The sequence below is a fragment of the Canis lupus genome, chromosome 1 (genome assembly GCF_003254725.2).
Source record: "Canis lupus dingo isolate Sandy chromosome 1, ASM325472v2, whole genome shotgun sequence".
Taxonomy (NCBI): Eukaryota; Metazoa; Chordata; class Mammalia; order Carnivora; family Canidae; genus Canis; species Canis lupus.
The window spans coordinates 116,658,554-116,669,042 of NC_064243.1; the positions used below are offsets into that span (position 1 = coordinate 116,658,554).

At 45.0% G+C, this 10,489-nt stretch overlaps 1 long non-coding RNA gene across 1 annotated transcript; it reads left to right on the plus strand.

Annotated features, from left to right (window-relative positions):
• The first annotated feature begins 1,261 nt into the window (after window positions 1–1,261).
• On the plus strand, window positions 1,262–8,446 carry LOC125755142 (uncharacterized). Its single transcript, XR_007410867.1, has 2 exons — window positions 1,262–2,903; window positions 4,590–8,446. It is a non-coding gene; the product is annotated as an uncharacterized LOC125755142 (long non-coding RNA).
• Window positions 8,447–10,489: the final 2,043 nt, after the last annotated feature.

Sequence of the window (10,489 nt, forward strand, 5' to 3'; positions counted from 1 at the left end):
ACCCCTCATGAGCAACCGGCTCGTTCTCTCTCTGTCAAATAAATAAAATATTTAGAAACAAACAAACAAACAAAATGGAAGGAAAAAGGACTGCTTGACATAATGAAAGATGGAGATAAAAGAAAAGATGGCATCTTACCTTCCAATTTGGTGTCATCTTAAGGTGTTTTCTTTTTTTAATTCAATTAGCCAACATAGAGTACATCTTTAGTTTCAGATGTAGAGTTTAGTAATTCATCAGTTGCATGGAGATAAACCATGAGAGACTCTTAACTATGAGAAAGAAACAGGGTTGCTGTTGAGGAGGTAAGTGAAGTGATGGGGTAACTGGGTGACAGCCATCTTAAGATATTTTTCAAGGGAAATTTTAACTACACTATTTTCACCTCAGGCACTGACTTGAAAGAATCCAGGTAAAAGGAGACTCTACTATGAGGAAGGAGCAAATCATTGCCGGTTTGTCCCCCACACACACACACCCCTCCCCCCCACACACCCCTCCCCGTGCCCCCAGCTTTCCTGCTGCCTAGTAGTTGAGACATCCTGTCAATGCTAACTGGACGTGGCCCTTCAAGCCTAGGCTGCCAGAGACAGTGACATGGCCTAGCACAGAAAGTGGATCTGAAATGATCAAGTCCTGTCTCTCAACATTTTAAACAAAAACTATAGAAAAGGTTGGTCAGTAGATTAACATAATTTGAAATTTAAAGGTCATGCCATAGGGTCCCTAAAGAGATAACTACAAGCTGATTGTATAGGGGAGCAGAAATTATAAATAATCAGACTCTGTTGGTTTCAGGACAGAAAGAAGCAGACGATGCGGAATGTGACTGAATCACATCGTTGGGTTGTTAATATTCATCTTTATTAATTTTATTGAGAATGTGCATGAGAGGTATAATGGATTAGAGACAGATTTCTTATTAAATACCTCAAACTGGGATCCCTGGGTGGCGCAGCGGTTTGGCGCCTGCCTTTGGCCCAGGGCGCGATCCTGGAGACCCGGGATCGAATCCCACGTCGGGCTCCCAGTGCATGGAGCCTGCTTCTCCCTCTGCCTGTGTCTCTGCCTCTCTCTCTCTCTCTCTGTGACTATCATAAATAAATAAAAATTAAAAAAAAAAAAAAAACCTCAAACTGAGTAAGGGCATCAGCTCGTTTTTCCCCAGTCCCTTACTCTTAGAGCAATGTGATGAAAGATAGGTGAATTGTCCTTTGTGAGGGGAGGTGGACAGGGGTTGGGGTGACTGGGTGACGGGCACTGAGGGGGGCACTTGACGGGAAGAGCACTGGGTGATATGCTATATGTTGGCAAATTGAACTCCAATTAAAAAAAAATTGTCCTATGTGAGTAGCTATGTAGCCCATTGGCAAGAGACCACGAAAAATAATTTTTCCCTGCTTAAAAATGAGGGGGCAGCCCTGTGTTTACAGATCTATGCAGGGAGACAGAAAACAAACTAGTGTTGTGGAACCAAGACGGAGAAGACGTGGCGGGCTGGACCAGGGTGAAGGTGCTGGGGAAAAGAGGTGGATGGAGTGAGAGACGCAGGATTCCTCCCCAGGAAGTAGGAATGGGGAAGTAGAGAGCAATGCTGAAACTGGAACCAGTTGACCACACCAAGCCCTGTCCCATGAATGGCAAATCCGAATGCCTACCAGGATAGGGCAAGGAATATGCATAAGTAAACAGGCATAAGATATTAGGGGTTGGTGGGAACCTTAGTGGGTGGAAATGCATGTCCCTATGTCTGTAGCAAACTACTCAAAATTTAGTAACTTCAAATACTAAGCATCTATTATTTCTCATGATTTTGTGTGTTAGCTGGACAGTTCTGATCTGACTCAGCTGGGGCTGGGTGGTCACTCATGTCTAGTGATTGGCTTGGTCTCAGCTAGATCAATGGGGAGTGCCTGGCCTGTTGCCTCATCACCCAGCAGGCTAGCCTGGGCTTGTTCACCCAGTGGGGGTCACAGAGCTCACAAGAGTAGCAAAAGAGGACAAGTCTCAGTGTACAAATATTTTTCAATCCTGTTAGTGTCAAAATGGCTAATGTAGTACTATTGCTTTTGGCCAAAGCAAGTCATATGGCCAAGCTCAGGTTACAAGGGTGGCCAAATTGGAATAAGCTGCAGAATCACACTGCAAAGGGGCACCTGTTTTGCTATCTGCCCCTCCTATTTAAAAGGGCAGCTGCTCTGAAGCTACAGCTGATTGTTGCCCTGTAGCAAAGCAGATGTAGTGTTTACTATTTTTACATAGCCACAGAGGCTGCTTGTAGGCAAACAGGCTTGAGGGATGGAATGTAGAAAGGGCCCACAGCGACCCTCTGGCTGAATACAGACAAGCCTAGTAAGCGACCAGCCTCAAAATATCCACAGGCCCTAACTGACCAATGGGCTATTTACAACCAGGCACAGTTACCAAAGAAGGGAAATTCCATACGTCGCAATGACCCCTCGCAATAACTCCTCATCTTCCCCCTTTAAAAGCAGCCCCCACCCTCTGCCTCCTTGCAGATGGCCTCTCCTCTGCTGTCCTGCCTGCTTCTCCCTTGCAGTGTATTCGATAACCTTTGTTCTGCCTTGGGTGACTCCTTTCACCTCCTATGCCACTGGCTTCCACCAATTGTTGCCCCACATTCGGGATCCCCAACCAATCAGACAGACACCCCATTTAGACACCACAGCAGCTATCTGATAAACTGTTAGAAAGGTGGGTTCTATTTTTTTTAAAGATTTTATTTTTTTATTCATAGACACAGAGAGAGGCAGAGACACAGGCAGAGGGAGAAGCAGGCTCCACGCAGGGAGCCCGATGTGGGACTCCATCCCAGGTCTCCAGGATCACACCCTGGGCTGCAGGCGGCGCCAAACCGCTGCGCCACCGGGCTGCCAGAAAGGTGGGTTCTAATCTACACCCCTCCCAGCCATATAGAATAACACTCATCTCCATACCCTCAAGTATCCAGGCAATCAAGTTAATGATGTAGTCTAGTCAACAAAGTATTTAGGGGGTTCATATTGATATTTGCAATTTATTTAAAAATGTATCAAAAATGGTGAGCATGAGTAATATAGGATTGTCAAAGCACTATGCTGTACACCTGAAAATACGTAACATGATGTGTCAGCTAGACTTCAATAATTAAAATAAATCAATAGGTAATATAAGAATAAAAAATAGAATCTTGGAGACTGTGGGCTATCAGAAACTTGATCGGGCAGCTACTTCAACTACAGCCTCTATCCCCAGTGTTAGTATCTTTGCTGGAGCAAAACGACAGACTCTGGGACTTGGCATGCAGCTGTTGACCTGGCTAATGCCTTTTCCTCCGTACCAATTTTCAAGGACCACCAGAAGTTTGCTTTTAACCATCAATCCAAGGGATGTACCTTCACAGTAGTGTCTTTAGGGCTATGTGAATTCTCCTGCTCTTTGCCATAATATTGTCTGCCAAGTGGGATGCCTGGGTGGCTCAGCGGTTGGGTGCCTGCCTTTGGCTCGGGTCGTGATCCCCGGATCCGGAATCGAGTCCCGCATCGGGCTCCCTGTAAGGAGCCTGCTTCTCTCTCTGCCTATGTCTCTGCCTCTCCTCTCAATCTGTGTCTCTCATGAATAAATAAATAAATCTTTTAAAAAATATATTGTCTGCCAAGATCTTGATCACCTTGACTTTTCACAAACCATAGGACTGGCCCTCTGTAAGAACGACATTCTGGGGATTGGCCCTGATGAGTAAAAAGTGGCAAGTACTTTAAATGCTTTAGTAAAGCATTCAGAATGAGAAGATAGAAAAGCCATTGAAATTTGGAGACCCCACACTTCAGCAAAGTCTTGGGATTTCAGTGGTCTAAAGTATATAAAGATTTCCCTTTTAAGGAACCCTCTTACTCTGTTGGTGGGAATGTGAACTGGTGCAGCCACTCTGGAAAACTGTGTGGAGGTTCCTCAAAGAGTTAAAAATAGACCTGCCCTACGACCCAGCAATTGCACTGCTGGGGATTTACCCCAAAGATACAGATGCAATGAAACGCCGGGACACCTGCACCCCGATGTTTACAGCAGCAATGTCCACAATAGCCAAACTGTGGAAGGAGCCTCGGTGTCTATCGAAAGATGAATGGATAAAGAAGATGTGGTTTATGTATACAATGGAATATTCCTCAGCCATTAGAAATGACAAATACCCACCATTTGCTTCAACGTGGATGGAACTGGAGGGTATTAGGCTGAGTGAAATAAGTCAATCGGAGAAGGACAAACATTATATGGTCTCATTCATTTGGGGAATATAAATAATAGTGAAAAGGAATAGAAGGGAAGGGAGAAGAAATGGGTAGGAAATATCAGAAAGGGAGACAGAACATGAAGACTCCTAACTCTGGGAAACGAACTAGGGGTATTGGAAGGGGAGGAGGGCGGGGGGTGGGGGTGAATGGGTGACAGGCACTGAGGGGGGCACTTGACGTGATGAGCACTGGGTGTTATTCTGTATGTTGGCAAATTGAACACCAATAAAAAATAAATTTATTATTAAAAAAAGATTTCCCTTTTATTTTACGATTTGTATTTATTTGTTTGATAGAGTGAGAGCACAAGCAGGCAGAGCACCAGGTAGAGGGAAAGGGAGAAGCAGGCACTGCGCTGATCAGAGAGTCGGATGCGGGGCTCCATCCCAGGACCCTGGGATCATGACCTGAGTCGAAGGCAGATGCTTAACCAACTAAACCACCCAAATGGCCCCAAGATTTCCCTTCTAAGGTAAGACAGTTGCTACAACTCACACTACCTACCACAAAGAAAGAAGCAAAACATTTGGTAGGTGTTGGGGGGATTTTATTATTATTATTATTATTATTATTATTAAAGATTTTATTTATTCATGAGAGACACACAGAGAGAGAGGCAGAGACACAGGCAGAGGGAGAAGCAGGCTCCATGCAGGGAGCCTGATGTGGGACTTGATCCCAGGTCTCCAGGACAGGACCAGGCCCTGGACTGAAGGCGGCACTAAACTGCTGAGCCACCCAGGCTGCCCCTGTTTGGGGGATGTTAGCAGCTAGAACTTAGCTGAGTGTGCTACTTTCTTTGATCCATCTTCAGACTCACCCGTAAGGCTGACTGCTTTGAGCGAGGACCAGAACAAGAGCAGGATGCAGATTAAGTTCAGGCTGTAGGCCAAGCTGCCCCACTGCTAGCGCAGATCCAGCAATATCTCCTACTGCATCGCCTCCTCTCCCTGAATCCAAGCCTATTGTCCTCCAATGGGAATGTCCCGACCAACTGAGGAAGAACAAATGTGAACCTAGTTTACAGACAGTCTTCACAATATGCTGGTACAGCCTGAAGGGGGACAGCTGCAGGGATGAATCTGAAGGACAGAGGTCAAAACTGCAAAAGGGACATTTGATTGTCCATTGTCTGGAGTGGTCAAGAGTATGGAGGTATACGAATTTATAGGCAGGTACTCATGGTCCGAGTGGATGGTCAAAACTTGGAAGGAACAAGATTGAAAGATTAGTGACAAGGAATTTTGGGAAGAAGTATGTGGATGGACTTCCCAGAATATGCACCAACTGTGTTCTATGTGAATGCCCACCAAAGGGCATTCCAAGCTACCCCAACATTTGCTCAGTGTGTCCATAAACAAAGTGGCCAGGGCACCTGGCAGGCTCAGTTGGTAGACCATGCAACTCTTGATCTTGGGGGGGGGGGGCCGGCGGTGTTTCATGCCTCACATTCGGTGTATAGATTACTTAAGAAATAAAGTATTTAAAAAACAAAACAAACAAAGTGGCCATGGTGGCAGGGATGGGCTCAACAACATGGACATCTCCTTACCAAGGCTGACTTGGCTACTGTTAGAGAAAAAGTTATTCTGACACTTATTAAAATGCTAAGGTGGACTCTATTCAGGATAATCACAATATAGGGACTACTGCAAAGGAGTTTATTTTCAGTAAGGGGGAGAGACTGGGCTCAACTCTGAATATCAGGAAAAGTGGGATTCAGAGCCAAAGGGAGTAAGGTGAGTGGATGGAAAATTACTAAGAGGATTGGGAAATTCTTTGGTAAATAGATCTAACAGAATTATTGCTGAAGGCAGGTCAGGGTGATCAAATATTGCCTGGGGGGTTGGGGGGCTGATGAATTTGGTCAGATGTCAAGGATGATCAGAAGTGGGGTTTCAGGAGATTCTGACAAAACTGACTTAGCAGGATTCTTGCTAAAACTGGACTCTGTAAGGATAGAGACAGAAGCTCAAGATCAAGCCTAGTCAAGAAGAGGGCTCAGAGGAGCCTGACCATTCAGTCAAGGAGAAAATCTTTGCCACAACTGCCATTGTCGAGTGCCTAATCTACCAACAGTCATTTTGAGTCCCAAATGTCACTATTCCCAGGAGAATCAGCCTGCTACCTGGTGGCAAGCTGATTACATTGGACCTCTACTATCATGAAGGGGGCAAAGATTTGTCTTCATTGGAATCAACAGAAATTCTGAATATGGACTTGCTTCGCCTATAAAGCTTTTGCTGTCATCACTGTCTGTGGACTCAAGTGCTGATCTACAATCATGGCATTCTACACAGGATCATGTCAGTTCAAGAAACTCATTTCAAAATGAAGGAAATACAGCAATAGGCTCATGCCCATAGAATACACTGGTCTTACAGACACCCGTATACCTAGTATCAACAGACCTAATTGAAAAGTAGAATGATGGGCAGCCAGGGTGGCTCAGCGGTTTAGCACCGCCTTCAGCCCAGGGCCTGATCCTGGAGACCCGGAATCTAGTCCCACGTCATGCATAGGGCCTGCTTCTCCCTCTGCCTGTGTTTCTGCCTCTGTGTGTGTGTGTGTGTGTGTGTGTGTGTGTGTATCTCATGAATAAATAAATAAAATCTTAAAAAAAAAAAGTAGAATGACTTCATGACTTGGTCACAGGGCCAAGTGGGAAACAACACCCTGTCTGTGTTACAGGATGATGCACTGTATGCTTTGAATCAGAGACCACTACATGGTACTGTTTGTCCCACAGCCAGAATCTATGGGTCTGGGAATCAAAGGAAGGAAGTGAGTCTCACTATAATAACTAGTAACTCACTAGAAAAATGTTTGCTTCTCTCCTCAACAATTTCAAGCTCTGCTAGTTTGGAGATCTTAGTCCCCACGGGGAGGAATGCTTACCCTGGGGGCACTTAATTCCTGAGTTGGATTTCCAGGGCATATAGGTGGCTCAGTCGGCTAAGCATCTGGCTTTGGCTCAGGTCATGATCCCAGGGGTCCTAATATCTAGCCCCGCATTTGACTCCTTGCTCAGAAGGAAATCTGCTTCTCCCTCACCTTCTCCCCCACTCCCTCCCTCTCTCTGTCAAATAAATAAAATCTTAAAAAAAAAAAAAAAAGATAAGACTTCCACCTGGACATTTTGGGGCACTATGCCACAGAACCAAAAGGCAACAAAAGCCAAAGCAGCTGGAATGATTGATCCCTTACCCAGGTAAAACTGGGTTGCTTCTACACAATGGAGGCAAGAAAAACTAAGTCTGGATTCCAGGGGATTCTCTGGAGCCTTTTAGTACTTCCATGCCCAATAGTAAAGTTTAATATAAAACTACAACTGGGCAGCCTGGGTGGCTCAGCGGTTTAGCGCCGCCTTCAGCCCAGGTCGTGATCCTGGAGACCCAGGATCGAGTCCCACATCCAGCTCCCAGCATGAAGCCTACTTCTCCCTCTGCCTGTGTCTCTGCCTCTGTCTCTCTGTGTCTCTCATGAATAAATAGAAATCTTAAAAAAAAAAAACAAAAAACCTACAACTGATAAAACACAGGATGCCTGAGGACTCAAATCTTTTGGGAATGAAGGTTTGGGTCAACTCAACCACATAAAGAACCCACAGCAGCTGAGGTTGTGGCTGAGAGCCAGGGAAAGATGGAGAGAGTAATTAAATAAGGAAGCTTTGGACATCAACTCTGACCATCTGACCAACTATGGAAAGGAAAACTGCATTATTTCCTCTACACTTGTTACATGCAAGTGTTTATTCTAACCAATCTCTTCTCTCCTTCCTCTTTTAAAAGACTTATTTTAAAAATTATTTTAAAGATTTTTATTTGCTTGAGACAGAGCACACATGTGGGGGGGCAGGGGCAAGGAGAGAGGGAGAACAGACTCCCAGCTGAGCAGGGAGCCCTACTTGGGGCTGGATCCCAGGGCCTGGGGATCATGATCTGAGCCGAAAGCAGACACTTAACCAACTGAGCCACCCAGGTGCCCCTTAAAAGACTTTTAGATAGGGATCCCTGGGTGGTGCAGCAGTTTGGCGCCTGCCTTTGGCCCAGGGCGCGATCCTGGAGACCCGGGATTGAATCCCACGTCGGGCTCCCAGTGCATGGAGCCTGCTTCTCCCTCTGCCTGTGTCTCTGCCTCTCTCTCTCTCTCTCGCTCTCTGTGTGACTATCATAAATAAATAAAAATTGAAAAAAAAGACTTTTAGATATTAAAAGTTCTTATTGGAGGTTTGCAATTTAGTCTTTGGATAACAGAATATTCAGTGGGATTGTGACAGAATTAGAGAAGTGATTAGTATTGGCTGTGATAGATACAGTGACTGTTGGGACCTTGGTTCTTATTCTGGGGAAAAGTAAAACTCTTTCAACTGGACCAAGGATAGGGAAAAATAGTTTTATTGTTACTGTAAGAGAGCTCAAATGTGTCTAGGTGGGTGCCTATGGAAGCTGAGTAGGCAGAGAGGTAGACAGTTTTACTGCATCCCAACTCCAAATGCACACTTCAACATATGCTCTGTGATAGACAACGGAATTCCTTTAAGCATTTCTGCTTTAAAGACAGCACACACTACAGCTGCCTGGCTGGCTCAGTTGATAGAGTGTGCAACTCTTGATCTTAGGGTTTTAAGTTCAAATCCCACAGTGGGTGTAGAGATTACTTAAGTGTAAAATCTTTTAAAAAAGAAAAAAAGGATAGCACATTCTTAGGCTTTCTCAGTAGAGGACACTGAAAGACACTGCAGGAAAGTAGAGGCTTCCTGTAATTTTCAGTGCAGGCAGGCTGGGGTCCAGCATCCAATGGTGTGGGTGTGAGGACCTCCCACAGAACCTGTCCCAACCTCAGCCCAGCAACAGCCTTTCTAAGGCCACCTACCCAGACTCCTTTGATGAGCCCCCATTCAACCCCACACAGCCACCTACCTGGACTCCCTCAGAACCCCCATGCAACAGGCTGTTACCTGCTGGATTCCCTCGGCAAGCCCAAGTAGCTTGCACACAAGCACCTGTGGTCCAAAGGGCCATACACCAAGCAGTCATTCCTTCTGCAAACAGCTTTCCCATCCTCCATGACCTGCATGCCATGGAGGCCCCTGCCTCTGCCAGCACCAACTCCCACTGCATGTCCACTCTACCAGTCACTGAACGTCTGCTCCCCTGCCTACACTCCAGAGGCTTGTCTATTCATCCAGCGACTCCAGACTAGTCTTGCCTGGCTAAGCTGGCAAACTTCTCTGTCGTCTAATGGTCAAATCATGCAAAAGTCTAAATCCCTTCCAATTTTTTCCTTTCTTCGGTAGTCTCAACACTAGGGTACTATAAAGGGTTTCCTTGTTTCTTACACTCTTTTATCATAGTTAATAATTCTTTATATTAAATGTCCCTGTTTAATCTGTTGGGTGGTTTCTATCTCCTGATTGGACAGCAATGTATGAGACTTACAATTGTTCTACATCCTCATCAGCATTTGGTGCGGTCAGCTTTTTAATCTTGGCCATCCAGTGGGTATGTAGTGGTATCTCATTGTGGTTTTAATTTGTACTTCCCCTTATGATGCTTGATGGTGTGATATTGAGCATCTTATGGTGTAAATAAGCACGATATAACCTTGGGAAGATTTTGAATTCACTAATAAAAATTACATTTAGAAATATTATGTAAAGGGATGCCTGGGTGGCTCAGTGGTTGAGAGTCTGCCTTTGGCCCAGGGTGTGATCCTGAAGTCCCGGGATCAAGTCCCACATCAGGCTCCCTGCATGGAGCCTGCTTCTCCCTCTGCCTATGTCTCTGTCTCTCTCCCTCTCTGTGTCTCTCAATAACAAATGAATAAAATCTTTTTTAAAAAAAGAAATATTAGGATCCCTGGGTGGCTCAGCAGTTTGGCACCTGCCTTTGGCCCAGGGCATGATCCTGGGGTCCTGGTCCTGGGATCGAGTCCTGCATCAGGCTCCTTGCAAGGAGCCTGCTTCTCTCTCTGCCTGTGTTTCTGCCTCTCTCTCTCTCTCTATGTCTATCATGAATAAATAAATAAAACCTTTAAAAAATAAATTAAAAAAATCATGTAAAGAAATACTTAAGATGGACAAAACCATGGTATTAACTTTTTTTGTTTTAAGGAACCTGTGAATATTATTTATTAACTTTAATATTACAAAACTTGTTCAAATGAGAAGTCAATTTTATAATTCCAATTTAAA